The sequence below is a fragment of the Leuciscus leuciscus genome, assembly GCF_965113295.1.
Source record: "Leuciscus leuciscus genome assembly, chromosome: 15".
In the NCBI taxonomy this organism is placed as follows: domain Eukaryota; kingdom Metazoa; phylum Chordata; class Actinopteri; order Cypriniformes; family Leuciscidae; genus Leuciscus; species Leuciscus leuciscus.
The window spans coordinates 22,233,240-22,240,343 of NC_138739.1; the positions used below are offsets into that span (position 1 = coordinate 22,233,240).

At 38.6% G+C, this 7,104-nt stretch overlaps 1 long non-coding RNA gene across 1 annotated transcript; it reads right to left on the bottom strand.

Moving 5' to 3' along the window:
* Positions 1-1,972, bottom strand: LOC309475690. The gene is made up of 3 exons (XR_014197770.1): positions 683-1,972; positions 482-543; positions 1-404 (listed from the first exon to the last, which is right to left on the bottom strand). It is a non-coding gene; the product is annotated as an uncharacterized lncRNA (long non-coding RNA).
* Positions 1,973-7,104: the final 5,132 nt, after the last annotated feature.

Genomic DNA, 7,104 nt, shown 5'->3' on the forward strand with positions numbered 1-7,104 from the left:
TAATACTGCTATCACAAAAAGGGCAGTGAAAATTTCTGCAACATGTTGTGCACTGCTCCAAAAGTGGTAGCGCTGAACCTTTCTGAATTGTTATGTGGTTCTGTGTTCTCCTATGGTCTACACTCTACACTATTATTACCATCAAGGACATGAATGAATTTATTGAGGAAAAGAAAATTTTCAAGGGACGTGCTGTTTATTCAAAGAAAGAGCTTTATTTGCACAAACACACAACTATATACAAAGTGTATGAGATCTTCCCACACAACAAATTAGAAGCTCACAAGAAGCCCAAAATCCTACAGCACCATGAAGCGTCTGTTTTCATCTTCGGAGCTGTAGGTGTCTAGCTCTCTCTAAATTTGATCCACTTCGAAACCGTCTCGTTATGAGGCGAGGTTACTCTGTGGAAACAAAATGTATGATTAAGATCGGTATCTATAACGGATCTATTTCCTTATACAAGAGAATGAAAGCATACCTTTGCTCCGATTCGTAGCGCATGGAATTGGTCTCAGAGTTGTGAAGACGGCGTACTGCTTCCTGTAAATTACAAGGAAAAAATAGATTTTTATAAAGCAACTCGTTCTTTTACTTTTGTAAGTTAATTTTAGCTTGTGCCACTTAAAAAAAAAACGTTGCTTTTATGCTACTTTTAGCTTAGATAACATAGCAGTCTTACCGCAATCTTAGGATTGTGCACCCGTCTTCTCTTCTTAGAGTTGGTCTCTTCCACACAGTTTTTCGACTCCAAAGCAGCCAATCTATCCTCTATAGACAGCAGCCTGGAATTTACTAAAGTGAACTGCTGATTTACATCGGCAGCAAACTGAGTAAGCTGACGAGACAGCCCACTGATAGCACTCAGAAGTTTCTTCTCGCCGGTCTGCGTAACGTTACTGACTGAAAGGGGTCTGTTTATATGTGTCTGTAAGTTATCTTCGAGGTCTTTACACATCGACGGTACAAAACTCCCGCCTGTCGGGTCATGACTGGATAGATGTAGGCTCTGTACTTCATCTGACCTAGCCCTTTTGTTTTTTTTCTCCCAAACTCCATTTTTGAAATAGCGCTTTCTGTGGTCAAAATACTGTGTATGACAGAGTTCAGTGTCGCAATGTTCACATAGGCGCCGAGGTCTTTTCTTTAGTCTTGGGACTTCCATCTTTCAACTGCTGGCACACCGCTTCACAGAGCTTTATAGGCAAACAGTGGTAGGCATGCGAGCTCGTCTCGCGAGTTCTTCCGTATAACAATGACCTCACATGTGATTGGAGGAGCCCAACGAGCCTTCTAGCTCTCGTCCAATCACGTGCGAGGTCATGGGCATGACGACACGTACAGCAGTACTTGAAAGACGATCATATAAACAGACATGGTTCAAAATGCAGCGGCTAGACTTCTCACCGGGACACGCAAATATCACCCCTATTTTATTCAAACTCCACTGGCTACCTGTCACATTCAGGATTGATTTTAAAATTTTACTATTTGTGTATAAAGCTCTTAACAAACCGGCCCCCCAATATCTGACCAATCTCCTCTGCCCGTACACTCCATCTCGTACTTTGAGATCCAGTGATCACTAGCCGCGTTTCCATTACCCTTCAAATTGCGCAAATTGAAATTGCGAATTGAAAATACGCTTAATGGAAACACGTCAATTTCGCAAAAACTCCCATTTATCGCAAAAAAGTTTTTACGCTCTCATGAGGTGGTTTTTCAGGCAATTCGAAAAATGAATATTTCGCAAAACTGCAATGGAAACAGTTTTTGCGCATTTACAGTCACCTGACTTAGAAGACGCAGTGTGTTTGAAGTCCATGTATAGCTACGCAAATAATAATAATTTTATATTATTTTATTATAACATTTAATAGGCTATATTTAGAAGAGGCTTTTATGCAAAAAAGGAACAAAGCTGAGCGTGGAGCGCGCACTGCATGGCACGGAGGCACGGCCGCAAACACTTGCATTTTCCTATCAACAGTGGAAACAACTTATTATACTCTATCATTTCTGGTCAGACAGAAAATAATAATACATTATTCTCAACCACTTTTATTTGTGTAAACTCACAATAACAAGAAAATGCTGTGCTTTTGTAAAATAAAAGAAACAATCAGACGCACATGATCTCCGTAAACTGGGGCGCGAGAACTGAAACAAAATATAGCCTGTGTAGGCTAAAGCTTGAAATGTCCACTTTAAAACGAACAAATTCGAATCGAAAGCTAATACCTTCTGATTATGTAGGCTAATCCGTATGAAAGTTGCATTTCTCTCTAAAAGCGCATCTGATAACAGCGGAGATGGAGATGTGATTTTAGCCGACACTTAGAAAACAATAGTTTATTAATTATATTAATGGCTCTTCTCATTCAGCACTGCGGGAAATACATCAATTCCAGTTTCTAATTTGGCCTTAGAAAACCAGTAAAATCGACATGTTTTCCATATTAATTTGTGAATATTTTAAATGTTTAATAAAGGGGCAAAAAGTCATAAATAAAGCACAGCAGTTGTGTGTAGCCAGTTCAAATTAAAATTTTGGTGTTCAACTTGTTTTAAGAAGACAACAACCGTTCATTTTTCGTTTTTCAATTAGGGGTTAAAAAAGGAAAAACAAATAGACACAAAAGTTGCCTACATGGATCATTTGGACAGAACACGAGACAGAATTATTTATTAAATTCATAAAAGAAACAATAATTAGCCTATAGGAATACTGGATTCTAAATCTCAAAGAAATGCCACAATCGGAGCAGAAATGAGGGCGAAACACCCAGAAACTCCTTATATGTGTCGTTCGTGGGTCTTTCCCTGCCATTAATGCTTGGATAACACGCCACGTCTCCTTCCATTAATAATAATAATAATGTCTAATGCGGTGGCTGTGATATTATAACCAACGTCCGTTGCCGTGATTTTTGGAATGACTTATCGCGAGAGAAAAAAATACGTTTTAGTCGCATAACATCGGTTAATGGAAACGCCGTCATTTCGCAATAGTTTTTTATCGATATTTAGATAATAGCGCAAAACATTTGCGCAAATCTGTAATGGAAACGCGGCTACTGTCTTCTTATCGTGCCCAGATCCAGACTTAAAAAACGAGGCGACTGCACTTTTGCGACTGCAGGCCCAAAACTTTGGAACAGTCTACCCCTCTATATCAGACTAGCTCCCTCAATTTCCATCTTCAAAACATCCTTGAAAACTTATTTATTTTCTCTTGCTTTTAATACCCCTTGACTATGATACAACTATTGCCTTTTTTTTTTTTTTGATTGTCCTGTTTCTGCCCTGCATTTTATCTATTGCCCTGTACAGCACTTTGGTCAGCCTTGGCTGTTTTTAATTGTGCGTTATAAATAAATATTGTATTGTATTGTATTTTTTTTTAGAATTAAGTTAATCACCTGGGATAAAACTCCCCCTGCTACCCTCATTTGCATTTGTAAAGCTCACAGCAGTCTCATTTACATGTTAAAGCATTAGAGGGAGGGGGGTCACGGGGCAAGCAAGTCCCACGTCAATTTCCGACAGTTTGCAGTGTTGCCTGTAAATTGCCGTTTGCAGTCGTAAACCTGAACTTCCACGACAATCTACAGCGCCAGTAACTGTCGAAAATCCCACTTTTCATGCAGTGCATATGATCACATATAAAGCCACAATACCAAATTTTACATCAATTATTACAAAAATCATTTAATTGTCAAATTACTAATTTTAGTCCATTGGAGGCAAGCTTGGAGAACCCATGTGCAGTTTATTGATAATCCAAAATAAGTAAATACAAAACAAAGACTTGACTTGGCATGACTTGAAACCAAAAACCAAAACTTAAACATGAACTGAAATCTTGGGTTACAACATCAATACAAGACAAAGATGCACAGCAAACATGAGGGCTTAAATACACACATGGACTATTCGCTAAACAAGAAACACCTGTGAACATGATTAGACAATACCCAATAGCCGTGTTTTCACTGTCGGGCCAGGGCCGGGCCAGGGCTAACAGCGAGCCGAGCCGGGCCAGTGGCCTCTGGCCTCAAGCACCGGGCTTGCGTTTCCACTGCCGGGCCATTAGCCCTGCAGCGCTGCCCTAAACCCCGCCCTTAACACGCCTTCCTGGATCAAACGTCATACAACCCCACCCATTTCAGCGGGTATTATGAAGTTCATTCAGGCAGGACACTTGCTAAAATTACAGAACGATCAAGATGGAGAGGACCGAAGCGTCTGTTTGTTTGCTCTTTTTGGTGTTTGCTTGGTGGAAGATGAGGCAGCAAAGCCAAGATAAGAAGATGGAGGTTCAACGGCGACAACGCCGAAAGCTTATGTTGGCTGCAAGGCGAAAGAGAGCGATCCAACGACGTGCAATTCGGTTACAGCGAATGCAGAGTCGCCAGCAATGGATGGAAACGGTAAATATTTCCGTTTATAGTATAGTTAATTTGTATCTTGTAGTCGATGTGTGCATAACTTCAAATCATATAGCACAGAGTTGTTTTTATGAGCTTTCATTAACTGTCTTTACGTGACTGTCTGCTGAAAAGACACAAATATTTTGCTAGCTTATCATATCTTGCTCGCTATATTAATATAATTAGGAGGTAATGTTAAACTTTCATTGTATTATTCGTCTGATAATACATCTATTTATCCCCATGATTATGTATATGCATATGTATTTCGCATAATTAGGGAAGTAGCCTAATGTTTATAGTACCACTTTGTTCATGTTAGTTCACAGTGCGTTAACGGATTTTAACAAATAAAACATTGGAGTGTAATAATGTATTAGTAAATGGGTTAGCAAATATTTATAAATGCTGTAGAAGTGCCTTTCATTTATGTTCATGTACAGATCTGTAACATAATTATGGAATTAATGTTTACACTTCATTCTATTATTTTCCAGATGATGCATCACTACTACACCAATATAATGCGGACCACTGAGGTGTGGGCCTATCAGCGAACAAGTGACTTGCTGGGAGAACACTGCTCAAAGATTTACAGATGAGCAGTGGCTGGGCGACTTCAGAGTTTCCCGAGAAACATTCACATACATTTGTACAACTCTGAAGCCTGCACTACAGCGACAAGATACAACATATCGATTATGCATTCCTCTGGAGAAACGGGTAGCCATTGCATTGTATAAACTAGCATCCACAACAGAGTACAGGACGGTAGCCAACCTGTTTGCTGTCAGTCGGACTTCTGTTTGCCGCTGTGTGCATGACTTTTGTAAGGCTGTGATTGCAATACTTCGGCCCAAGTTCATCAAAACACCAGACCAGGACAAACTATCTGAGATGGCAGATTACTTCGAAGAGAGGTTTGGAATTCCACAGTGCGTGGGTGCTATTGATGGTTCTCACATCCCTATATTAAAACCTCCACAATATCAATCAGATTTCCACAACAGAAAAGGTTGGCACTCCATAATTTTACAAGCAACTGTGGATGGCAAAGGGATGTTCTGGGACCTGAATGTTGGACAGCCAGGGAGAGAGCACGACGCTAGTGTCCTCAGAAAGTCACGCCTATATGGGCTTGGGCCACAAACAGTAATGGTTTTTCTGGCAGAGTTAGAAACATATGTAGAACTGATGTTGGCTACTTCATTCTTGGTGATTCTGCTTACCCATTACCGAAATGGTTGCTAAAACCATATCCTGATACTGGCAGGCTTACAGAGGGCCAAGAACTTTACAACATGCGAACAAGTCGAGCCCGTTGTGTGGTTGAACATGCGTTTGGGAGGTTGAAAGGAAGGTGGAAGTGTCTCAGTAAGCGAAATGACTGCAATGTAAATGTTGTTGTTGAAATGGTGGAGACATGCTGTACACTGCACAACTTGTGTGAATTGTACATGAACAGATTTATACCAGAGTGGTATGATCGTGATAAAGATGCTGAACGTTCACCTTGCAATGTTGGTGATGAGCGTTCAGATGCAAGAAGTGCTCTGCAACAGTTGTTCATGCAGCAGCAATAATTGTAAGTTGTTGTTATATTGTGTTTGTTACAAATAAAATATTTGAAATGAAGATTTGGCGTAACCCTGTTTTGTGACTTGAATACAATTCTTTGTCCTTAACGGTACATGGTTACATCAGACATTATTTGATCAATAAGCAATAGGCCATTTAAGCATACAGAGTGAATACTGCAATATATATATATTTTTTTATAACATACAATTAAACAATCTTCTCTATTTTTAAATAAATTCAAAAATACTCAGCTCTACAGGTATGTTTTTATTTATTTATTGCAGTTGTAAGTATATGTCTGTTCAAATGTTTTTAGATATGGTCACTTCTGTTAATGGTACTTTTAAATGTGAAACTGCTTACACTGTTTACAGTATTACAGAATACAAAAGGTGCCCATCAGACAGCCGTTTAAATAATGTGCCCATCAATAAGCATAGTAGTCTATACCAATAAATGTCTTATAGCCTAATTATCATTCTACTGACTAGGATCATATTTGCATTACAGAATACAAAAGGTGCCCATCAGACAGCCGTTTAAATAATGTGCCCATCAATAAGCATAGTAGTCTATACCAATAAATGTCTTATAGCCTAATTATCATTCTACTGACTAGGATCGTATTTGCATTACAGAATACAAAAGGTGCCCAATCAGAAAGCCGTTTAAATAATGTGCCCATCAGTATGCATAGTTGTCTATACCAATACCTGCCTTAATGGCTTATCTGAGTCACAAAGTCTTTATATTTTAGTTTATTATCTACTGTAAAAACTTTTACAATAGGTTTTCATCAGAATTATTTTTTTTTGCTAACATATATGCAGTGTGAACTAACATGAACCAACAATGAATTACTAATAAAGACTGTATTTAAGTAACATTCATTTTACATATATGCCTTATAATATGTGTATAATATTTTACTATAATAATGTGTATTTTGCTATTGATAATGTGCCCCTTAATAAGCATGATTTCCATTTGCCTCAGTTATAATAGCACAGCTATTACTTTATTTATATATTAAGTTCACATCAGAGTGCAAAAATACAAAACACATACAAATGAAACACAACAGGTGCTT